Source organism: Labrus bergylta, chromosome 1, assembly GCF_963930695.1.
Source record: "Labrus bergylta chromosome 1, fLabBer1.1, whole genome shotgun sequence".
Taxonomy (NCBI): Eukaryota; Metazoa; Chordata; class Actinopteri; order Labriformes; family Labridae; genus Labrus; species Labrus bergylta.
The window spans coordinates 35328365-35354200 of record NC_089195.1 but is presented as its reverse complement, the minus strand read 5'-3'; the positions used below and the strand labels follow the sequence as shown (position 1 = coordinate 35354200).

General features: G+C 39.7%; 3 long non-coding RNA genes across 3 annotated transcripts; all 3 read right to left on the bottom strand.

Annotated features, from left to right (window-relative positions):
- Nucleotides 1-5262: 5262 nt before the first annotated feature.
- Nucleotides 5263-9905, bottom strand: LOC110005875 (uncharacterized). The gene is made up of 7 exons (XR_010667097.1): nt 8796-9905; nt 8481-8690; nt 8108-8355; nt 7234-7318; nt 7072-7132; nt 6398-6606; nt 5263-6260 (listed from the first exon to the last, which is right to left on the bottom strand). It is a non-coding gene; the product is annotated as an uncharacterized lncRNA (long non-coding RNA).
- Nucleotides 9906-11572: 1667 nt separating this feature from the next.
- LOC136180449 (uncharacterized) lies at nt 11573-13450 on the bottom strand. The gene is made up of 2 exons (XR_010667100.1): nt 11733-13450; nt 11573-11652 (listed from the first exon to the last, which is right to left on the bottom strand). It is a non-coding gene; the product is annotated as an uncharacterized lncRNA (long non-coding RNA).
- Nucleotides 13451-22867: 9417 nt separating this feature from the next.
- Nucleotides 22868-24180, bottom strand: LOC109977652 (uncharacterized). The gene is made up of 3 exons (XR_010667099.1): nt 23795-24180; nt 23101-23188; nt 22868-22969 (listed from the first exon to the last, which is right to left on the bottom strand). It is a non-coding gene; the product is annotated as an uncharacterized lncRNA (long non-coding RNA).
- Nucleotides 24181-25836: the final 1656 nt, after the last annotated feature.

Sequence of the window (25836 nt, the reverse complement as noted above, 5' to 3'; positions counted from 1 at the left end):
GGATAATAATAATATAATGTTTGATGTTCGATTTGATGTCCGTTCCTGAACCAGATGTAGGAGGTTTGACTGGAAAGTCCACTGAGACACTGAAAGAGCAGAGCCTCATGTGGTCTGCTCACCTTCACCTGGAGATCTGAACATGTGAAGAAACGTCAACTGTTTTCACAAAACATGCACATATTAAAACATGTATTTATAATGTATTAGAAACAGTGAGCTCAGAAATATTGAGGTGAAAGATTACCTGTGACTGACAGAGTGACCCCAGGTCGTCCAGAATAACTGCTTTTGTTTGTTATGAATCTAAACCTGTACACAGTCGAGTCTGTCTCTCTCAGGTTTGTGATGCATTTGTTCTCATCACAGATATTCTTCACACGACCTGAATACTCTGAGTCTGTTTCTACATCTTTGTAATGAAAACCATCTTTTCTCAACCAGAATGTTTTCTGAAGTGAGTTAACTTGTTTATTTATCCTCTCTGGGTATGTGAAGGTGCAGTTCATCTCCACAGTTGATCCTTTATAAGCACAGATCTGAAGAGAAGAGTAAGTCACTCTCCAGCTGTCCTGACCCTGAACCACTGTAACACAGAGCACATCAGGAAACAACCATCAACATCCATAACTTTAAAAAGAAAAAGGAAAAGTCTCTACATATGAAAAAAAACGTTCGTATCCAAACAGGAAGTAAAGCACCCTTAACATAAAACAGTATAATATCTACAATAAAAGCATAACATTTAAAATGTAAAATAATGGAACTTCAAACATGTGATTAAAGATATGATTAATCATAAATGTGTAATTGTTTGAAAGCCCTAGTGCAGGGGTCTCCAACAGGTAGCTCGGAGCAGGCAGGTTTAAAGTAACTCACCTATAGGTTGACCGACTGTGTTAAAAAAATAAAAATAAAAATAAATCAGTGAATGTACCTCTTCCCACTATTCATATATTTGGCCCATTAAAACAAGTGTAAAGAAGTAATGTTTTCTTGGACCTTGATGTGAATTCTCAGCAACATAGCTTACAATAAGAAGTGTAAAATATTCATGTTTTTTTCTTGGACCTTGATGTTAATTTAAGATTCTTGATAAGCGTTGGCTTTTTGCAATTTCACACGTGTACAAACAGCAGCTTCATTCAGCTGATGTTAATGAATGCAAGAGATTTGATTGGCCACTTTCATTTTTTCAAAGAAGCTCTCAGATGAAGAAAGGTTGGAGACCCCTGCTCTAGTGTAAAAATAGACTCTATGTTAAAATTGACGGTGCAACGGCTGCAGTCAAAGCCGAAAGATTTAGAGCGCCCCCTGCTGACTGGCTGCAGTATAGGTCAAACTCCAACCTCCTCCATGATAACAGAAAGGCCATGGGGGTCAACAATGAAATCTAAATGCATGCATCTGTTCTTCTGTTGACTGAACACACCTGAGGGATTTGTATGTTTCTCTGTACGTTAAATGTTTTTGTTAGAGGAAGTAGCGTGACGTCTTCCAGTGGATCCCTACTACGCAGACTCTGGTTGCAAATATGCAATATGTAAGCGCCCATCATGAGGATCATTTGGCTTCATCTTGTTCAACAGAAGGAGCCTGAGGGATGTTGTCCATTTGTATATACAGTTAAAGGAAGAGTAGAAGATGTTCACTTGTTTCTACAGTTAATCTGCAAGTCGTTGAGACCAGACATCATCCAGTCTGAAGGTGTAGAGAACGTTAAATGTGTTATTTAGACCTGTGAACTTTACGGTTGTAAGAGGAAGTATTGATTATCAGAGAGAAGAACGTCACTTTAGAGATGTTATATTTAGAGGGTAATCCCTCTCCTTCACCATTGTAGGATGAAAAGACAGTTTTATGTATTTTTGATGTGGCTGGGTCAATAATGCTCGTTTAGGAAGTGAAGGGCAAGAAATTCTTCATCATCCAAACATCGGTGAGTGCTAACAAGCTAACATAAGTTAAGGTTAGCTGACGATAGTATCTGGGTCTCTGTCAGTCAGTGTTCTGGGGCAGTAATGTTCGTTAAAGGCAGGAATATTTAGATCAAGTTAACACAATCTTTAATGTCATGATGAGGAGAAGTCTGTTCTTTTGTTCCCTCACAGGGACAGCAGAGCGTCTAACAGCATTAATCCACAATCTCCTCCTCTCTGGGTTTTCTTTCAAACATTCTGTAGAAGAACAACCCGGGCTCGTCTCCTCGTCGGTTAGTGCATCACATTCAACAACAACTGTCTCTCATTTGAAACATGGAAAAATTAAACTGATAAAAAAACACTGAGACCAATAACTTCTCAGTAGCGTTCAGCTACAGAGTCTTTATCGCCCGCCAGGTGGGCGGTTCCATAAGCGTGTGATGTCATGTGAAAACTATGAATTGATTATTAAAGACTTTTTGCCATACTTGGATGGTCTGTGGTAAGTTTGCTGTTGAAGTAAGTGTGAAGACTTTAAAAAAAGCAGAACTATGAGGTGTGAGAAACAGAGCAGACACTCATACTTAAAAATACGATCTTAAAAGCTGTCAACGCATCATGGAAACAAGTTTCCATCCAAAAAATGTTAAAAAGGATAAAAAATACATGTCGATAAAAACTGTATGAAAGATTCTGCAAACAAACTGCTTAAGAAATAATATGAAAAAGGCGATCCAACTAAAGATCTTCCTGTTAGACATTAAAACAGATATACAATGATATACATTAAAACTGTGTTTATAGTGTTTCTGAGAAGATTTCCTGTAACATCAAGCACAATTTTCAGTCTGCATTAATCAGTCCCACATCTTCTCAGATTTCCCTCTTTAGATTAAATGAATGTAACTGTAGATATGAAGTACCTGACACAGAGAGGAGGAGGACGATAAATCCACTCACTGCTGCAGTTAAAGTCATCGCTGCTCCTCTCATCTCTCTGTGTGACTTTAGGGACAATAAAACATGTTAGCAGATTAATAAGAACACAGCAGGACTCAAACAGTATCAGACATGTTGATAAATTATTCTACTTACATTGAAGAAGGATATCGTCTGAGAGAAGACTGTCCTCCTCTGCAGTGAGTGAACAGAAGACAGATATCAGGGTGTTTTTAACGCCTACATTTCCTTCCTCTTTAGATGATTAACATATATGATAAGACAAACAGGAAGAACTCACATCACAAAGAAGTCCAGTTGGTACCAAACTTGTTTTAGTGCAAACTTAATTTTTTACAGGACATAAAAACTGAACAAGGGGTTATCTTCAAAATGTGAGACCCTTGGGTGCAGGAGCATCAACACTGGGGTAGCCCGACTGGTGCACTGACTGACGCAGGGGTGGCCTTCAAAAACACACACAAATAACTAATAATAAATGATTTACCTTTACAAATAACCTATTAAAATTCACCTGTTATATCTCAGTTATAAAACAAAATAATGGAAACATAAATACATTTTTAGCTTCATTCTTTATTGACACAAAAATAAGATGTATGCTAAAAGTCCAAATTTAAAGTACTTACCATTTGCACACAGTCAAACTTGCAAGATTACATGAATTAGCAATGTGTTGGTCCTGTACATGCTAGTTACTTCATTGCAAGTATGACAGTGTGCATTACCGTCCTATGCACCGGTCTTGTGAAATAGATATGCAAAGTATTTATTATTATTATTTTAACTATTTATCAAACAATTAAAAATGATTCATTGATTCAGGAGCCTTAAAAAAGAGTCAGTTTTATCATTAGTCTCAGCTCTGACAGGGTGAATAGCCAATCACAGTTCGGGATACTTTTTTTGGGGGGGGGGGGGTACTCATGAGCTGGTCAAGTGGATTAATCATAGAAAGATAAAATAGATTTCATAGGAATATTTTGCAGCAGAACAGAGTTCAAAGAGAAGCATGCTGAGAACAAAGTTTTTTTATTTTATTTATAAATTTATTTTTGAATCCCACTAATCTTTGTACAGTCCTGTACAGTTCATCTGTGCACTGAGGCAGGATGTTTAATAGTCTGCAGCTGAGTTGAACCAAGGGCTAGAGTTCAGGGAGCAGAAAAGTTCAGGTGGGCGGCAGGGCAGAGGGAGAGCAGGAACCTGAAGGGCATGAGCGCAAATAGTTCAGGAGGGAGGACGGTGAGAGCAGTTTGGGAAGGCGGCGGCGAGGAGATTTCTGTCTTGCCGTCAATGTAAAAACATGGGCAGGTATAGGCCAGGCCACTGACAGGCCCAAAAGAGTGGGCAGGGCCTACAACAGGGATGCAGTTGTTGGTAAGGCCTCCCACTGGGACACAGCAATGGACAGACATGCCAATGGGGAACCAGGCCTCAACAGGAAAGTTAAGAGGGCTGGAGCTGAAGATGCTCTGGCAGGACAGGAGCACAGGCTGAGGTTCTGGGACACAGGTTGGCTGAGGTTCTGGGGCACTGGGTGGTCTCAGGCTCTTGAGAGCATGAAGGCTGGGTCATGCGGAAGCACGGGGGCAGAGTTACTGGGAAGCACAGGTACTGGGTCACTGGGAACCCTGTTAGCTGAGGCTCTTGGAAGTGGGAAGGATGAGGCTCGCACGCCAGTTGCTGAGTCTGAGGCTTTGAATGGCAAACCAGCTGCTGGGACTGTGGAGACTCAGGGAAGCTGGGTAACGAAGACTCGGGGGCGTTGCTCGATGGATTATACATATATCATAAATTAAATGATAAATTAAAATGTTTATTTATCCCGTTTAGGGAGCACTGAATGATGAAGCCTGAATGTGAGAATAAAAGCCTCTCCACTAGAGGGCAGTGAAACATCAGAGAGTCAGGGTCAGGACATTTACATTTTGTCATTCATCTCTGATTGTTTGGAAAAATGAAATTTACATTTGATCCCTTTTTACATTGTTTGCAGAAGTATTTCATTGAAATTTGGTTCAGGAAGTGTAAACATTTTACATTACTCATTTACATCTGTGACACATTACAAGAGAACCATTTAAGTAAAACTTGTAAGTGAATAAAAGCAAGGATATAAGCAACAGGTGAACTAACTACAGACATTTAGATGAATGCCAAACATGTGGTGACAGTACAACCTTTGTGCTCGGTGTGTTTCTGCTCTCTTACCGACACCACACACAGGCTACAGGTGCATTTAAATCTGACCACCTGGAATGGGCATGGTAGCTGTAGCAAACCCAGCTACAGCAATTGATGAATCCTTTATGTGTTGGTTTATGTTACTTTACTTTTTTGCTTCATGCTGTGCAATAACTCACAAACAAACCGTAAGAGCTGTACATAAAACACAACAGAAAGACAAACTTTATAAACATGCAAATAACCATTAAACCCAAAACAGAGAAAAGGACCATAAATATTTATAATATTAACACATAACAAGAGATAAGGTATAAAAATAGATAGTCAGGTTAATTTAGAACATTTTTACCAAGTCAAACAACAAAGTTAAAGAACCATATTAATAACATTTACTAACTACACCAAAGAATATATATAAATCACGTATTGATAACTATAGGCCTTAAATACACGTAAAATGAGCAATTAAATTTAGCAAAAAAATCAACATAATAACTACATTTAACAGGACTCAATTAACCAAGGTCTAAGGGCGAGCGAATGAGATAGCATGGCTGAGCTGAAGGCTAGCACGCTTAAATAAATCACTGAAAACATCATAAAGATTACAAAGGTTGTACCTTGTACACCTTCCAGCTGGTTGCTAAAATGTGAGGGCGTGGATAACAGTGAGTTTTTTTAATCAATTAACACACTGACTGTCTACCTACCTGAGTCTTTTAATATCCGGTTTAAAGCAGGTAAGAAGCAAATCAGCCTCCAAAATAAAAGCTTCCCCCACAAAACAATAAGAAACAGATGAATGCAAAATAAGAATCTTCACAACAACAATTAACAATAAAGGTAAATACTTTTTAACTAGTAATACTTGTTTGATTTGTTGAAACCTGAGTCTTGTTAATGTAAAACTCATATTATTAATCCTGTAAAATAATTCATAATCACTTTACAGGTGGACCACAGCAAGTCATTCACAAAGCTTAATACTAACATCATTTATCTGTTTTAAGTCATTTGTTAAATGCAGGTCTAGCTGCGTTCTTGAAGGAGTCTGTCCCGAGGATTCATTCTCAAAGTGGTTTCCTGTAAGGATTTCATTGGATGAGAGTAAACTAGAGGTTTCTTCGTCCATGTTTGTTGACTGTACTGTACAATGCAGCTGGATCTGCAGCTTGCTGACCACTGGTGCTGAGAAGAAGAAAGACATGAGATTATATGATAACAGGCCAACAGTGATCACGGTAAATGATGAAAACACAATAAACAGAATGATGAAAACAATAGTTTTGTGGTTAAAGATCATGTTATGTGAGGAGTTGTTTTACCTCTGGGCTGAACCGCCGCTGTTAAAGTTAACCACAGAGTACTCAACCATCTCCTCTTGTTCTCCTTCTTCTTCTTCCTTCTTCTTTTTCTTTTTCTTGTGTGTTTGGGGTTTAACTGGTTGGATGTTGGAGTAGAGAGGATCAGCCTGGTTCCTGGAAAAGTCGACAGTGGCATATTGAAGCTCATCCTGCTCCTCTGCTGGTTGTATCTGTGAACACCGGACAACACAGAGTATTCAATTATTTACAGACAGACTTTTGAAAGACAGGATTCAAGGCTTGAGTTATTTACAGAGACAGAAGTTGTAATTTTACTGAAAGCAAAAGAGGGAACTTGAGACTTGAATCAGAAACCAATCCTGTTTTTGGTGTTTCATTAAAAGCAGTTCATAATGTTATGGTTTGCCTTGTTGAATGCTGATGATCCTTGGGTGTCTTTATCATGGCCAGGAAAGCAACGCAACCCAAAAGGTCTCACTTTCCTTTTTTGGGGAGCTCTCAGAAAATCATCATTTTTTTGGAAAAACCCAACATGTGAAGCACCAGGATGGAGAGAGCAAAAGCTGAAGCACTTACAGCAAACAAATAGGACAAACATTGCTGTAGGCAAACAAATCAAACACTATGTCAAGAGTTCAACCGTCCCTGATTCATAAATTCAGAGACTTCCTCACCTGTTCACTGTTCTCTGGTCTGTCTCCGGGCTCAGACGGTTGCTTGCAGGCCCTCTTCTTTCTGGTGAGGTGCATTCAAATAGAAAAGTAAACCATATTGTTGTTTGTGAGGGTACAATGCATTAATCATGAACAAGTATTTGCTGAAAAAGAACTGCTCACATGATCCATATGACGACAAAGATGAGTATGATAATGAGGAAAATAGCAGGAACTGTCACAGCAGTCGTCAGTTTCCATCCTCCTGCTGAAACAGACAGAGACAGAAAGTTAACCTTACAAGTAAAAACACGTCATGAACACATTCTTACAACTTATTGTATTTTCTTTTGGTGAAATTGAAAAAGAAATAAGACCCAAACGAAGGACAAACACCCTGTTACTGTTAAAAACAGACTACGATACTCACTTTTGACATTTATCAAAAACATTATTGTGACAAAGACTTAAAAATGTAACGTTTAGTTCAGCATCTCAAAACTACTCAACCAGGCATGCAACAGGAGGGAACTTCATTTTACCTAAAGCAAGAACCAACCAACTCAATTAAACAAACAGTAAATGTTTCGAGCAATGCAGGAATGGAACTCACTTCAAAGATACATGAACTAAGAAAACAAGAAAACTAAATTCAAATGTTTATTAAAGCAGTATCTTTTGACCGAGTAAATTCATCTATTGCCATCCAACAAGCTATACATTTTATTTGATTTATGTTCCTCCTGTAACTCTTTGATTGTTCTATTTGCTTATTGTTTATGTGTGTGTATGTTTAGGTAGATGCATTTTGCAGGTACATGTATATATATTCTAAATTCTAAACTAAACTGAACCCCTCTCGGAGTCTCTGGAAGGCGTCCTGTGAAGAATTCAATCGAGGAAGTCTTTAGTTATACCAAGAGACTGACTAATGGAGAACCTTTACGGAGGTCTATTGGGTGGCCTTCCCGACTGAATCAGAGTGTTGTTATTCCTTTAGACCGCTGTTCCTGTCATAGAGTCATATGACCTGTGAAACAGTGTGGGTGAAGCTTACCTTCCAAAACAGTCAGATGTGACGTCCTCTGGTATTTTGGGCGATACAAATATAATGCCCACTGTGTTCAGGACTTGTGTTGTTTATGTTAAAGATCTGTCCTGAAGCTGTTGGTGAGTCTTCATCCTCCTTGAACCAGGTGTAATTAGCTGCTGGGTTAGCATCACTGCTACAGGTCAGAGTCACTGAACTGCCCTCCACTATCTCAGCAGAGGGACTCACTGACACAGAGGGAAGCTTTGGAGCATCTGGAGGAGAAAACACTTTTCATTTACTTTGAAAATCAATGTCAGGTCAAACTTTTTAAACGTTAAAATGAGGAAGAGTTAACAGGTTATAAAAAGTAAAGTCAAACACTGTGGAGTAAACTTACAGACTTCAGGAGAGCGGTAATCCTCTCGTCCTTTAACAGAGCAGGAATACTTGTTATTCTCATGAACAGAGACTCTAATAGAAGACGTCTCTGCAATCATTTTTTTTTCATTTCTGTACCAGACATATGAAGGATTATCAGCCACATTACAGCTGCTGTAACACTTCAGCTCTACCTGATTCCTTTTTCTTTCCACCTGCACCTGAAGGTCTGAACATGTGAAGAAAGTTAGAACATTAAAATAAACAAAAACAAAAAGATTCACAGTAGTATTAACTCTGAAAATGAAGAAAATACTTAAAATGAGAATGTTACCTGTGATGGACAAAGTGACTCTTTCATCACCAGTTAAACTTCCTCCTGATTGGTTTGTTGTGAACATGAACTTGTAAACAGCTGAGTCTCTCTCTCTCAGGTTTTTGATTCTCAGAGTGCAGACGTTCTCATGAAAAAGATACTCAACACGACCTGAGTAGTCTGGGTCTGTTCTCACATCTACAGGTTCATACCTGTCTTTAGTAAACCAGAATCTGCTCTGAACTACAGTAGTTTGTTGTCTTATTGTTGATGGGTATGTGTAGGTGCAGGGTATCTCCACTGTTGATCCTTTGACGGCACAGATCTGAGCAGAAGAGTGAGTCACTCTCCAGGTATCCTCTCCCTTCACCACTGAAACACAGAGCACATCAGGAAACACAATCAGGTCAAACATGGACCACAGAACTGATCGTTTTTACAAACAAAAACACAACAGAGACTCTTTCTGCTGAGCAAATTTAGGAACTCTGAAGTCAGCCAGTGCACCTTAAACAGAGTTTAACAATCACTGATTGAAAGTGTACTCTTATTTATCATTGTTTCATGATTTATATGATTTATACATCTTAATGTCAAAAGAGAGACAACAAAGTTCAATCACCACGACAAAGCAGTCCAACGTTTGAGTGTCTACATTTTAGAGGACAGCAGCCATTCTTTAAATCACTTCTTTCAGCTGCTGCCTTCAGGGCAAACACAATACCCCGTGCTAAAAAGAACATTTATAGAAAGTAATTTGTCCCTGTTGCTGTAAAATATCTCAATCAGTAATGAAAGCTGTTTTTTAAATTGAGACTGCTACCTCAGCACACAGCACTTGTGTTTATTTTGTATTCAGTCTGGCTGACCTGTAATCAGTCTGTCTAATATTAGTGTCTCCTGTAGGTCCTATTCATGTTTTAACTCCTTGTGTAATCTGTTGTTTGTATGTCAACTTGTTTTTGTTTGTGTTTTCTTCTCATGTGTACGGGCTGCTCCACACCAATTGCCCCAAGAGAGATTAATAAAGTTGTTTGAATTGAATTCAATCAATCAATCTAAATCAATCTTTATTTGTATTGCACAAATTCAGAGAGAGACAGAGACAGAGAGAGAGAGAGTGAGAGAGAGAGAGAGACAGAGAGAGAGTGAGAGAGAGAGAGAGAGAGAGACAGAGACAGAGACAGAGACAGAGAGAGAGAGAGAGAGAGAGAGAGAGACAGAGAGAGAGAGAGAGACAGAGAGAGAGAGAGAGAGAGAGAGAGAGAGAGAGAGAGGGTGTGTGAGAGAGAGAGGGAGAGAGAGAGTGTGAGAGAGGGAGAGGGAGAGAGAGAGAGAGTGAGAGAGAGAGAGAGAGAGAGAGACAGAGAGAGAGACAGAGAGAGAGAGACAGAGTGAGAGAGAGAGAGAGAGAGACAGAGAGAGAGAGAGACAGAGACAGAGAGTGTGAGAGAGAGAGAGAGAGACAGAGAGAGACAGAGACAGAGAGAGAGAGAGTGAGAGAGAAAGAGAGGGAGAGACAGAGAGAGAGAGAGGGAGAGAGAGGGGAGAGAGAGAGAGAGAGAGAGAGAGAGAGAGGGAGAGACAGAGAGACAGAGAGTGAGAGAGAAAGAGAGAGTAAGAGAGAGAGAGACAGAGAGAGAGAGAGGGAGAGAGAGGGAGAGAGAGAGAGAGAGAGAGAGAGAGAGAGGGAGAGAGAGAGAGAGAGAGAGAGAGGGAGGGAGAGAGAGAGAGAGAGAGAGAGAGAGAGAGAGAGGGAGAGAGAGAGAGAGAGACCTATAATACGAGTGTTGAGTGACAGCAGTGTGAAAATGGTCTTCTAGTATCATAACAACGAGCTACCGCCGCCCCTCACGCATGTGCAGAACGTACGGGGTGGTTGGCCAATGGCTGAAGTCTTTGCAGTGTGTTCTAGAGCAACTTTTTGCAGATGATGTCACTTGGAAAGGTTTTTTAAATGACAATGAGACCAATTACAGAGCTGAGGGAGATCACTTTTACAACTGCTGTTCTGATAACTCGTTGATTTTAAACACACGAGAAACTAAAAAAATGATTTCTGATTTTAGAAGAAATGTAACTCTGTGCATCTTACAAGATAACTTAAATACATTTAACAAACTTGGTTGTTGTAAAAATGTTCTTTGCAAAGACAAACTGTTTGCTTACAGACGAGGAAATCGTTGGACCTGAATGTAAATGCAGTTTAGTGGCTGTGTCTGAAGTGTTCTTGTCTTTGTTTCCTCTCTGTTCAATCTGTGGTCAGGTTAGTGTGAAAAGAAGAAAACTGAAGATCACGTGTGAGTCTGTTTCATCAGGACACTTAACTGTTAAGCAGAAAGAGAACGGAAACATCACACATACGTCATACAAAACTTAATGCATCTGCAAACTTTGGTTCCCTTTTTCTGGAGATGTTATCTTGTTCTCTCATGAAGGAAATAAAGACTCTTACAGCTGGAAGTTACTGAATTCTGCAGCTTTAGTTATTCAGAACTTCTCTTACTGTAAAATACTCCAAAAATCTTCACTGTTTGTGAAAAATGATGCAGACGGATGTTGAATGTATGAAAACGTTAAAAACACATCGTAAGACTTAGAAACTTAGTGAGACAAAACAATCTAATTATAGAAAGAAACAGAAGCAAACATGTCTTTAACAGTTTGCATCATATCTAACACTCAATCTAAAAAACCTGAACATTAAAGAGTCTACTCTTTTATCATTTTAAAAACAATTTAAGCCTTATCCAAATACGTTCAGTGATGAACGTTTTAGTGAGGATATACAGTACCTGACACAGAGAGAAGGAAGATAACCAATCCACTCACTGCTGCTTTCAAACTCATAGCTGCTCCTCTCATCCCTGTGTGACTTCAGAGTAAATAAAACACATTAACAGAAGGTCTGTACATGTTTCAATAAATGGCATATCATTGAATAGTTCTACTTACAACAGGGAGGAGATGTCGTCTCTACAGCAAATGTTCCTCTGTGGTCATCAGGCGGCAGAAGTCAAGCTGTTAAAGTTTGTCTTACTTCCTCTTCACATTATGAATATGCATGAAGTTACAGACTGGCGTCCAGTACTGACGTTATTTTAAAAAAGAATCTAAGGCACTAACGAGGTTGGCTTTCTAAGGATAAGAATATCAAGTATCTTTAATGTAACTCCATGTAAAGACACCATCAGACAGCAGTTCAGATAAAATGTGTGAGAATGCAGCCAAAGAAACGTGTTCAATCAGCAGCTGCAGCAGAGGAGAAGTTACTTGGTGTGTGTGTGTGTGTGTGTGTGTGTGTGTGTGTGTGTGTGTGTGTGTGTGTGTGTGTGTGTGTGTGGGTGCAAACAGGCGGAGCTTGAGAGAAGAACCACCACTCTGACAAAAAGTTGTGTGTTGAATGTGCATTTACTCTGGTAGGATCTCAGAATCATTGGAATCGTCAAGAGGAAGATGAGAGACACCAGACCCATCGTGAAGGCCGCTATCAAAGCAACCTGGGCTTCCATAACACCTCAGCAATGCTACAGACCGATTGTCTTCATGTCATGCTGTTTGATACAGTAGTTCATGCAAAAGGAGCACCAAACAAGTATTGAATGAACATACTTCTCAGAAAATCATCATTCCTGTTTTATAAATCCTTTGTTTTGATTGGTCGTATGTAATAGTCTCATATTTTGAGGTGTTGGATTTTTTTATTTCCATGAGCTATAAGCCATAATCATCAAGAATAAAACAAATGGTTGATATATTTCAGTCTATTTGCCATACATAAAGAATATTTGAAAGTTTTCTTAATGAAATTACTGAAAAAATTAACTTGATTTTTCTTTTTGATGCACCTACAGTTTTGGGAATAGTTTTGTCTCTTGGAGTCAGTATTGCACTTTGTAGATGGTCCCTTCACACAGGAGTGAAGGCTAGCAATGAGTGGAGGACAGCTGCAGTGTGGTCAAAAGAGCATCAAAATCAGGTTGTCAGTCTGTGTCCCATTCTCTGGCTGGAAAAGGTGTTGACGATTTGTCTTTGATGAGTTATTTATCAGGGAGTTCAGCAAAACTTCTGCATAAATCTCCCCAAAGTTTCTCTTAAAGACACCAGTATAGAGAGCAGTATTAAATTGATGTTTAAGGCAATGTGCAGAAAAATAAGCTGCAAAGTTCTCCATACACTTAATGCTGAAAATGTGTGAAAAATACTTAAAATGAGAATGTTACCTGTGATGGACAAAGTGACTCCTTCATCACCAGTTAAACTTCCTCCTGATTGGTTTGTTGTGAACATGAACTTGTAAACAGCTGAGTCTCTCTCTGTCAGGTTTTTGATTCTCAGAGTGCAGACGTTCTCATGAAAAAGATACTCAACACGACCTGAGTAGTCTGGGTCTGTTCTCACATCTACAGGTTCATACCTGTCTTTAGTAAACCAGAATCTGCTTTGAACTACAGTAGTTTGTTGTCTTATTGTTGATGGGTATGTGTAGGTGCAGGGTATCTCCACTGTTGATCCTTTGACGGCACAGATCTGAGCAGAAGAGTGAGTCACTCTCCAGGTATCCTCTCCCTTCACCACTGAAACACAGAGCACATCAGGAAACACAATCAGGTCAAACATGGACCACAGAACTGATCGTTTTTACAAACAAAAACACAACAGAGACTCTTTCTGCTGAGTAAATTTAGGAACTCTGAAGTCAGCCAGTGCACCTTAAACAGAGTTTAACAATCACTGATTGAAAGTGTACTCTTATTTATCATTGTTTCATGAATTAAATGATTCATACATCTTAATGTCAAAAGAGAGACAGCAAAGTTCAATCACCAATAAATTCAATAAATATCGATAAATATCACTGCTGCTTTCAAACTCATAGCTGCTCCTCTCATCCCTGTGTGACTTCAGAGTAAATAAAACACATTAACAGAAGGTCTGTACATGTTTCAATAAATGGCATATCATTGAATAGTTCTACTTACAACAGGGAGGAGATGTCGTCTCTACAGCAAATGTTCCTCTGTGGTCATCAGGCAGCAGAAGTCAAGCTGTTAAAGTTTGTCTTACTTCCTCTTCGCATGATTAATGTGCAGGAAGTTACAGACTGGCGTCCAGTACTGACGTTATTATTTTTAAAGAATTTATGGCACTAATAATGTTGGCTAAAGGAGAAGTTACTTGGTGTGTCTATGGGTGCAAACAGGCCAAGTGTGAGCAAAGAACCACCACTCTGACATCTCAGGATCTCAGAAGGAGGCCGTGGTTAAGTTGCCACTAGCTAGTCTAGCAGAAATTAAAAATGTAACTTAATGACTTGACGTGATGCACAGTGGCTCAAAAAGATTGTTTTTTAAATACTTGTACAGACCATGCTGTTTTGATCGTTTTGATTTGCTGCCTATATAATTTGTCTTCCTCATGCACCTGCTGCAGTGAGCTGTATTATTATTATTGATATTATTATTATTAATAATATTATTGTCACTGTTATTATTATAGTTATTAATTGTATTTATTTATTTATTTTACCAGGAAAGAATTGATTGAGATCAAATGACCTCTTTTTCGAGCAAGGCCTGGCCAAAATGGCAGCAGTAAAAAACAGAATATAAGACAAACCTAAAAAGAAAGCACAGACATGAGGAAAAAGAGACAAATACAGTCCAGAAGGTGAAGAAGAAGAAGAAGGAGGAGGAGGAGGAGGGGGATAAGATTATGTTAAACAAAAACAAAACACAACAGTGCACCACAATACACACTAAAAGAACAATTATGTGATGATGATAAAATACTATGCAGTGAAACATTTACACACTCCAAAATTAGCCATTAAAAAACTTGTGAGCCGAGTTTTAAAATCATTAATAGTGATGAGTTCCTGCAATTTGAGTGTTTTTTGAAGACTGTTTTATGCAGAGGGAGCAGAGTACATCAAGGCCCTCTTCCCAAACTCAGTACGAGTTAAGGGGACTGACGTAGATAGAAAGTCCAGAGAGCGCAAACTGTATGATGGATTTGATTTAAAAGTGAGGTAGGTGCAGAGGTATGAAGGGAGTAGTCCAGTAATAGCTTTATAAATGAAGGTGTACCAGTGAAGAAGCCTACGAGCTGACAGGGACAGCCAGCCTACTTTAGAGTACAGGGTGCAATGATGGGTGAGTGATTTACAGCCGGTAATGAATCTTAACGCACAATGATAAGTAGCATCCAGCATGTGCAGTGAGGTAGAGCAGGCATTCATGTACAGTACATCACCATAATCTAATAATGGAATGAAAGTAGCAGCAATAAGCCTCTTTTTAGAAACAAAAGAAAAACAAGATTTATGTCTGAAATAAAAGCCCAATCTCACCTTTAGTTTCTTTGCCAGGTTCTCGATATGGGGTTTAAAAGACAAATTGTCATCAACGATGATACCAAGCCTTTCCCATACTCCACCGTTATGGGCTCCAAATGGTGGGTTGAATATTCATTTTACGCCATCCTTCAGTAATGCATTTTCCACTTTGTGATGATCAAATTTTTTGAGAGTGTCTTTAAGCTCCTTCTGTGCCCCCACGAAATTTGTCCCATTGTCTGTGCGGATGCTTGTCACTGTTCCTCTGCGACACATGAATCTGCGCAGAGCATCAATGCAGGAATCAGTGTCCAATGAGTTTGCCACTTGTAAGTGTACAGCTCGACTCACCAGGCAAGTAAAGATAACACCCCAGCATTTAACATTTGACCGTCCCGCTTCACCTCTATTGGTCCAAAATAATCAATACCCACATGTGTAAAGGGTGGTAGATCTGGAGACACTCTGTCCTCCGGAAGATCAGCCATTTTCTGCTCGCCAACCTTCGCTTGCATGCGGCGGCAGAGGACACAGTTCTTAATGATTCGTCTTGCAGATGAGTTTGCATGAGGCAACCAGAATCTTTGCTGTAGTCTGGAGAGCATGTGGCTTCTCCCTGAGTGCCCAGTCTGCAGATGGATATTTTGCATTAGTAGTTTGGATATGTGAGAGTTTTTGGGTAGTATAATTGGATTCTTTAAGTCTATAGGCATTGCTAACTTGCCTATTCTCCCTCCAACTCTCAGCATGCCTTCATCCACCATTGGATCCAGTTTACAGATTGCGTTGCTCATTTTCACTTTCCTTCCGTTTTCCAAGCGCGTGAGTTCCTGTGAGAAAAAGCGTCTTTGCTCATACAGAATGATTGACCTTTCAGCATTTTTCATGTCTCCTACAGACAGATGTACTTCACAGATTATCTTTAAAAGGTTCATTTTGTCTTTCAGGGTTTTTGCAGATGTCCAGCTCGAGTTTAGGTCAGTTTTTGCAGATTTTGTTCTTTGATTTAATAAAAGAAGAAGTTCTCTGAACTTTAAGATCCAAGCAACACCTTTTTGCAGTCTGTTCCGTGATGAGTAATACTCAATCAGCTTGCTGGTTGGATTTTTCTCCACCATGGACTATTAACAGATGCCTCGTTTTTTTTTTTATCTCTGGATCATCGGGAGGAATTTGTCTCAATTTCTTCGGGGTCTCTGGCCAAGCTGTTTCTTGCAGTTCCAGATACTTGGGACCCTTGAGCCATCTTGACTCTAGGAAGGGTTCAACATGCAGCCCACGTGATGCCACGTCTGCTGGGTTGTCTTTAGAGCCCACATGTCTCCATTGCTTTTCTTGAGATAGGTCATGGATTACTGAAAGTCTGTTGGCAACAAAAGTGTGGAATCTCTTTGTATGATTATGAATATATCCTAGCACAGAGGTGCTGTCTGTCCAGAATATAGAGTCTTTGATTTCTACTTGGAGTTCTCTTTTCAACATCCTGTCCACCTTTACAACAAGCGTTGCCGCTGTCAGCTCCAACCTGGGGATCGTAATCTGTTTGAGAGGAGTGACCCTGGATTTCCCCATAATGAATACGACATGGACTTGTCCAGCAACATTTGTAAACCTGAGGTAACTCACAGTGCCATAACCCATTTCGCTCGCATCACAGAAGTGATGGAGTTCTGTAGTCCTGATTGGGCCAAAATTCTCAGGTTTTATACACCTGTCCACTTGAAATCTGCTGAGCTGATCCAAACCTGTAACCCAGATCTGCCATTGCTTAGTCAGTTTTCCTGGGATGATTTCATCCCATCCACATTTTAATTTGCAGAGTTCTTGGAGTATTTGCCTGGCCTTGAGAATGAAAGGGGCAAGGAATCCCAACGGATCATAGATTGAGCTAACCATGGAAAGAATACCCCTTCTTGTGAGGGCTTTGTTCTTGATGGCGATTTTGAAGGTAAAGGAATCACTTTCAGTATTCCATTGGATCCCGAGAGCCCTTTCAACTGGCAGTTTCTCTCTGTCCAGATTTAGATCCTTGAGATTCTTTGCTCTCTGATTTTCAGGAATACTCATCAGAACTTGGCGGCTATTACAGACCCATTTGGTCAATGAGAAGCCTCCCTGAGAGCAAGCTTCTTTGAGGTCTCTGATAAGCCTGATGGCTTGATCTACTGTGGCCACTGATTTGAAGCAGTCGTCAACATAGAAATTGTGTTGGATTGATTCAGTTACCTCTTTTTCGTACTTGTAGTTGTTGTCTTCTGCTGTTTGTTTTAGAGCAAAATTGGCAATGCTAGGTGAAGAAACAGCGCCAAAGAGGTGAACCTTCACTCTATAGGCTTCCAAGGGTTTGTTGTGTCTCCACTAGGCCACCATAGAAACCTGAGGAAGTCCCTATGGTTGTCATTAACCATTACCTGATAGAACATTGCCTCAATATCCGCCATGAAAGCTATTTGTTCCTGGCGAAACCTGAGTAGAACTCCAATGAGAGTATTTGCCAGGTCAGGACCTTGGAGGAGTTCTTTGTTCAAAGATGTGCCTTTGTAGGATGAAGCACAGTCAAACACAACTCTTAGTTTTCCTTTCTGACGATGGTAAACACCGTGATGAGGTATGTACTATACCTGTCCGTCTCGCCGATCTAGCTGTTCAAGTTGGCACTTTCTCTGCAAATCCTTTCTTGAACACATCATCCATGAAACTTATGTACTCCATTGCATAACCTTCATCCCTTTTGAATCTCCTGAGAAGATTTAAGGTGCACTGTTCTGCCATTTCATAGTTGTCAGGCATTACAGTCTCTTTGTTGCGAAAAGGCAAAGGTAAGTGATAGTGTCCATCCTTTTGTACAACTGAGGTTGATGCGATCTTCATGAATCTTCTGTCCTCATCTGACATTTCATTTTTCTCTTCATAGGCCTTTTCAGGGAAGTCCTGATTATATTGTCTTATCAGGAGATCCTTTAGTTGACCAACTGATATTCGATTGGCCATTGCTACCACGGGTCCAGATTCCACAGCAGAACAAGAATAAAGTGGCCCATTTACCACCCATCCAAACACTGTCTTGACTGCATATGGTCCATTTCCTTGACTATTTATTATGTCCCATGGTTCCATTGCTTTAGGCACATCAACTCCTATTAGAAGATCAATATCAGCATCAATTTCATTCAGTTGTATTCTGTTTAGATATGGCCATCTTTTGAGATCCTTAGAGGTAGGTATATTCTCCTTTGAGACAGGTATCTTACTTTGTGTGAACACTTTGGGTAGGTTAAGGTAGGTGCTGCCCTCCAAGTTACCCATCTCCAATCCAGTGAGTTCATAACTCTTTATAGGCCTTTCCTGCCCCATGGTTTTTAAGACAACCGTAGTTCTCCTTGCTTTAGGGTTCAGCTGCTTCATCAGATGCTCTGTGCAAAATGATGCAGAGCTGCCAGGATCGAGGAATGCATAAGTTGAGATGAATTTATTCCCTTTATCAACTTTTACTCTGACTGGCACAATGGCTAATGCGCAGTCCCTACCGGCCCCAGTTACTTCATCCGCTGAAACAAGAGCACTGCTGACGGATGTTTCTTTTGTTTTGGTAGGGCTAGCATTGGGTTTGAGTTCTTGATATGTCGTTCCTATGCCTTCTGTATAAAATTGTTGGGTGATTCCTGTTACACTTTTGACATGTCAGCCTTCGTTTGCAGTTTTTGCTTATATGTCCTTTTATTAAACATCCAAAGCAGTGACCATTTGTTTTTAGGAAATCAACCTTTTTCTTGTGTGGAAGGACTTTAAATTTTGCTTGTCTTTACAGAAAGTGCATTGAGAAGCAGGACTGCCACCTGTTGGCAGATGTTTGAATGTGCAGTGCTGTCCCATACCTGGGTGTGAAGCACTGCCTTGAAAGTCTGTTGTTAATATAGTAGCAAAGCTGCTACCTTGGCTCTTATGTGCTTTTAGGTTCACTGTTTGGTTTCTTGGTACCATCCTTTTGTTTGACAGGTGGTGGTCTTGAATATCTCCAAACAATGGATCCAGAAGTATATTTGCTTGTTATTCCATGAATTCCACAAGGTGTTGGAATCTAGCTCTCCTGTTTGTTCTTTGCAAAACAAAAAACTGTTAATTTTCCTTTACGGGATGCTTTGAGAGCTTTTAACATTTCTTCTGCCTCGGCAGAGGTCTTGGGAATTTCCATGCTTTATTTTATTCATCACTCGTTAATATGATGACAGTTTTGTTTATTTATGTTTTGCGGAGCGCAGCAAGACGTCATTTCGTGACGCTCCCTTGCTTACGGAGCATGGTTAGCCTATATTGCGTTGCATTTAGATCAGCGCCGTCCGTCAACTCTTTAAACACAGCCCACATCCATAAACACGTTAATTTGCACTCTTCTTCAGTCTGTTCATATCGACTCTTGTATTTTAATTCTCATCCAACATTTCCGACATGTCATACATTCATCATTTATTTGTTTACTCACGACCGGACCAGTGTTTCCTCTCCGGCGTCTTGTCCTGTTCACAGTGTGTTTCTTCTTGATCGTAGCAGAGTTTTTTGACTTAATGTGATGGCTTCAAACAAAATCAATTAGGTAAGTCGTTGCTGAGCGGGTTTAACACGCTATCAAATAAAAACAAAAGGCAGCCGCGGATCCAAAGTCAACTTATAAACTATATTTATTAATAGAAAACTTAACTAAAATAAACAAACAGATCGCTATATAATGTATATCCTAAGCGGCCCTTCGCAGTCAAAAAACTGTTCCGCTTCCCCCCTCTCACTCTCCCCCAGGTGTCCTTAATCAACTTAAATTCCACTGCCGATACGCCGCGGCTCCGCCCCATAGAGGGAGAAATAATGCACAGATATCCCCAAATCAAATAACAAAATGTAAAACCAAATTAAGCCAGAATAAACAATAATATAAACAAATAATTCTAAAGTCATTAATGTTTGGCTCTTGACGAGTTTTTCACTGTAAATAATTCATATGGTCATTTGGCCACAACACCTGTAGTTATTGAGGCTCGACGGTTCGTCACCTTTTAAGAGGGGAAGAACGTGAGCTGTTTTCCATATTTTGGGGATTTTCTTACTAGTTAGAATTAAATTAAAAATGTAGGTCAGTGGCTCTGCAATAACATCTGTTTTTGAAAAAGAGTTTAAAAAAATAAACACCTATATTATGTGGCCCTGGTGGTTTTTTTAAATGGAATTTCTTACGAGCTTTATGTACTTCAGCAACAGTGAAGGGTCTAAAGTTAAATTCATTATCCAAAGGGGGCTCAGCAATAGCAAGTGGAGCCAGTGCAGTAGAGGGCGTATTTACTTTATCAAAAAGAAAACCAGAAGAAACAAAATACTTATTAAAACAATTGAGCATCTCAGCTCTGTCATGGATAGTGGCAGACTCTGACACAATGCAAGTTGGAAGACTAGAGGAGTTATTTGGAGATAGAGATTTGATTGTCTGCCAGAATTTCCGTGGGTTATTTAAATTTTCAGTTGTAAGGGCAAGATAATAGCTAGATTTGGCCTTCTTGACTAAGGCAGTACATTTATTCCTTAAGCATCTAAAAGTAGCCCAGAGAGCATCAGTGTTCAACTTTCTTGCTTTTGCCCAATAATAATTTCTTTCTCGGATTAAATTAGACAATTCTTCAGAGAACCAGGGATTTTCCCTGCTCTTAACTCTATACCTTTTATAAGGGGCATGCACATTCACACACAGCGCTGTTTTCTTTGCAGTTTATTAAAAAGGAGAGCAAAAGCCTTTTTGCATTCCCTAACCCAAACTGAAGGCAGCGCTTATGCAGCTCTCTGCTGCCCTCTTCTGGACAAAAGCAGTACAACTCTGTCTTTAATTCTAACAGAGTAATTTCCCCTTTTACATCAGTGATTTGGCTCAATCGAAGCATTTGAAATCTTACTTCATGGAGAACCCCTGACAGTTAGTGTCAATGTGAGTAGATTTAAATATAATCAAAGACAATTCATGATGTGATTAATCCTCATAGATCCAATAAGAGACATTGTGTTTTAGCTCATGTACACTGAAGCCAAACTAAAGTCCTGGGTCGGCTCCTTCTTCATAAAGAACCAAGTTGACCCATGATGCTACCAGGCTTCAGGTTTTTTATTTAACTCATGTTCATTTCTGATTGATTCACTTCTTTGACGTCATTCTTACGACACTTGTCCTGCCAATAAAATAAAAACAACTTTAAAACACTGTAAGAGACACAACTGTGGTGAGGGTGTCTGTGGCTGAGTGGTAGAGTCGGTCGTCTCAATCCTCAGCTCCTGCAGTCATATGTCAGATGTGTACTTCAGCAAGACACTTAACCCTGAATTGCTCCCTCTGCTTCAGTGTCGAAGTATTAATGTATGGTATCAGCTAATATTTATGGCCACTCTACATGGCAGCTTCTGCCATCAGCTTTCTTGTACTAACTGCTGTCAGTCCAGTTTTAACGTCTTCACACTAAACTGCTTCCATCACTGTTCTTCATTCAGATTCTGGCAGTCTGGTCAGCCGGATCGGGGTGGTCCCAACAACAGAGAGGATTGTGTGGAGATGTATCATAACAACCCGGTGCTGGCCAACTGGAACGACGCCCGCTGTGGAGACAAGCGACGCTGGCTGTGTGAAAAATCTCCCAGTACTTGTTGATGTGAGCTTAATGTTTTAATGACACAAAAAGAAAGTCACAATTAAAAGTACTTAAAAAAGTCATTCAAGCTCCTTTAAAGTCTAACTTACAATGTTTTGGTCCCGACATATTGCCAGTTAGTTGATTGCAATAAGACAGAGATCATTACTTTCCCATGCTCCTTTCTTATCAAATAGTTGTCAAATTATTTATTCAACATTTAAAGTACAAACAAAAGAAAATATGCTCCATTGATTTGAAAACTACCAGCAGCCTTCTGCAAAAGAGATTACTGTGATTATAATGTCAATAACAGAGACAGCAGAAGGACAGATTTTACACCATTGAGCTGCTCGTTAAGAAATAGAAAGCCTTTATTGTCATTATAAAATATACAACCAAACAGAGAAATGCTCAAACTCTGACGGTGCAACGTTCAGACAGTTACAAAGAGGTGCATAAAAGTTAAAACGATGAGTGACTCATAATCAAACGTCATCATAGTCCAATATTATTCACACAAGTTATATTTACAAAAACTAAACTTTATGAGTTAAAATGTCACAGAGCAGACTGAAAGGTGACTGGAGAGCTCCTTTCAGAACAAAAGAACATTTTCAGGAATAAAGACGCTTGTTTAGTTAAAGAAATGATGAATAAATACATATGTATAAGCTGCTAAATAAAAGAAAACCATCTCCTAAACTCTCTGCTCCATGCTGTTGTTAACTTCCTGCTGCTGAAGGTCAATGTTTCCACTTCCCCCACATCCTCCACAGCCTCGCTCTCCACAGTGAGTCCTGCATCTGGTTCAACTGCATCTGGAGAAAATCACATCAAACTAAAGTTATAGTTGTAACTGTGACTCTGAATGTGAAGTGGGCCTGTTTGATTCAGAGCAGGAGGCTCTAACCTGACTGGACTTCACAGCATGTGTTCCTGCTCCTCTGTGTCTTCTGTCTGTGCTGCAGTGACGGCTGACACGTTCCCTTACACAACATCCACCTGATGACAGACGATAAGATTTGATCAGAAATATGTTTCATCAGGTTTTACAGTGATGTAGGAAAAGATTGATTAGTAAGGTCTCTCTCTCTCTCTCTCTCTCTCTCTCTCTCTCTCTCTCTCTCTCTCTCTCTGTCACCTCGATCATCTCTGCAGGTTCATTTGGTTCAGTGGTGGAGTTCAGAGTTTTCTTCTTTCTGGATTAAATCAGAAAACAACAAATCCAAAGGTTAACATGATGAAGGTCAAATAAAACCTAAAACTAAAATAAGTTCAAGAAGAAAATAAAAGAGATGTGTGCTGACAGATGAATTTGTATGGTGTTTACCTCGTCCACAGAGTCAGGAGAAACAGAGAAATCAACATCAAGAGCAGCAGAGTCCACTTGATGATATGTATTATGAATGTTGAGTTCCCTGAGAATTAAAGATAGATATGTGAGACTCTTTACTGGTAGGATTAGATTGAAACATTTCATTTCTACTTTGTGATACCCTCTGTTCATCATTCAGTCACACTCTGACAGGATGGAGGTTCCTCTCTGAACATCGTTATGATTTTCTGTTTATTAAAATGTGAATCTGTTTTCTGCACCAGCTGCAGGCATTGAATGGTTGACTGGTTCAAACCCACATTAAGAGAATTACAGTGGTCGAGTCGAGTCGTGATGAATGCATGTATCACCCTCTCTAAATCATTACAGGGTTAGAGTTGGGCTCTAAACTTCAGAGATTTATTGAAGTGCTGTTTGGTACTTGAAGGTAAGAAAATACAACCAACAATGACCTTATTTTAACCACAAAAAGAACCTGCTGTAACTTAAACTGGAGTTCATGTTAATAACAAACTTATACATCTGAAGACAAGAAGATGGAAGATGATGACATGTAACAATGAATCTTGAGTCTTGTAATGGGACGACTCTTGGCCTTCTCTTTTACCTACTGAGCAGCTTTCAACTCAACAACAACAGAGTCTAACAAGAATTGTTTAATCAGACCGAAGCTGTGTGTGAAGCTTACCTGACAAAACAGTCAGATGTACAGTGGAGTTATGACGTCCTCTTGTGCTTTGGACGATACAAAGATAAATCCCACTGTGTTCAGGACTTGTGTTGTTTATGTTAAAGATCTGTCCTGAAGCTGTTGGTGAGTCTTCATCCTCCTTGAACCAGGTGTAATTAGCTGCTGGGTTAGCATCACTGCTACAGGTCAGAGTCACTGAACTGCCCTCCACTATCTCAGCAGAGGGACTCACTGACACAGAGGGAAGCTTTGGAGCATCTGGAGGAGGATAAAGGTCTCTTTTAAACATAGATTGAACATGTAAATCTTTCAGAGTTTATTTCAGTGGTCTAAAACTTAAAATATTAGAAATACAGCATTTTTAAGTTTATTATTCCAGCTGTGAAGCATTAGTCCTCATGTCCTGTTAGAATCAGTATCTTTTATTTGACATTCTCTCAGTCTAAAGCTGTAGAGATGTGAACTTCTCTATGAGTTAAAATCCTTTTGAAACAACATATCTTTGAAAGTGATAAATACTGATGATCCTCCTGCTACAGCCCTGATCTCTAACCATCCACGGTCTCAGCAGAGAGACTCACTGACACAGAGGGAAGCTTTCATGCTTCAAAAAGAGACGTAGTTTAATAACTGACCTTTAAATGAAAACAGCATTTAGTGAAAAGGTTTCTGAAGATTTGAAAGTCATTAACAGACAGGATAATCAAGGTGTGAGCAAACTATGAAACTACAGAGAAATCAGGTCAGTAAGGAAAGTCTCCAAATGTTGAATGTTGCTGTTTAAAGTGTTTCACTCACATTTCACATCAATAGAGATCCATTTATAGGTCGGCTTTCCCAGATTGTTCTCAGCTTTACATGAAAACTCTCCAGAGTCAGAGGACTTGATGGAGCTGAAGACGAGCTGAGCTTCTCTACTGAGAGGTTGATTGTTATTCTTCTTGTACCAAGTGTATTCAGATGCTGGGTTAGCATCACAGCTACAGGTCACAGTCACTCTACTGTTCTCTCTGATTTCACCAGCAGGACTCACAGTCACTGAACAATCTGTTGGAGCATCTTGAGGAGAGAAGAATAAAAATATAACTGAAGTGTCATTAGATCTGTGTTTGTATTTCAGTGTCCGCCCAGCTTTAGTAAACTGAAGGCCTTCTCTAAAGCCGGCGTTTGTTTTGTCTTTTCTGGTTCATTATAGGAACACGTGAAGCGTAAATGTAATAAAGAGCTACTTCTTGGAAATCATTAACATAATGTAACCCAGGTTATTTCTGTAGTTTCATATTTACAGATGTTCCTTAAACGCATTACAGATTTACGCAAGTTCCTTGAATGCACCACCTGCAGGCTATCGGTACCCTCTGAAGCATCGGCACGATGAAGTTTTTCTCCGTGATTTCTACAGACTGTGAAGTAAAATAGACACATAAAAAGGAAGCTGTTAGACAGGAAGATGAATAAGATACGTTCATGAGCTGTTTCCAAGAGTTAAAAAGCTTTTAGTGAAGCTGGCAGTTTCTCCAGTCACAGTGTAGGAGAAGTTCACCGGCAGAAACTCTGAAGGTGTTCTCACCTTTAATGTGGATATCCTGGTGAGTTAGCTGTTCAAATTAGCTGACTAGCATGCACATTTCATTGTTAAAATGTTTCAGTTGTATTTAATTTGAATTCAAGATGTCATAGAACTAAAACCAGTCAGGATATTTGGTGTAAATTGAAGTTTGGATGTAATGTGGTCTGTGTTTACCTAACTGTGGCCTAGTAGCTACGAGCTAAGCTAAGCTCTGTATCTGTGTGTAGCACGCAATGTCATTTTTTTCCATGTGATGAAGTCACTTGGGACACAAATTGATAAAAAACAGTCACTTAGTTCATGTGTTATTGTTGTGTTAAAATCAAATTAAAAGTGTGAAGTAACTGGGTCTTTTCTGAGGGACGATTCAACCGCCGTCCAGGTCTTTGCTGCTTGAGGGTGCTGTCGTCTCATCTGGATGCTGATCTGCAGATAATGTGTTGTTCCAAAGAGAGGTAGGAAGCACATA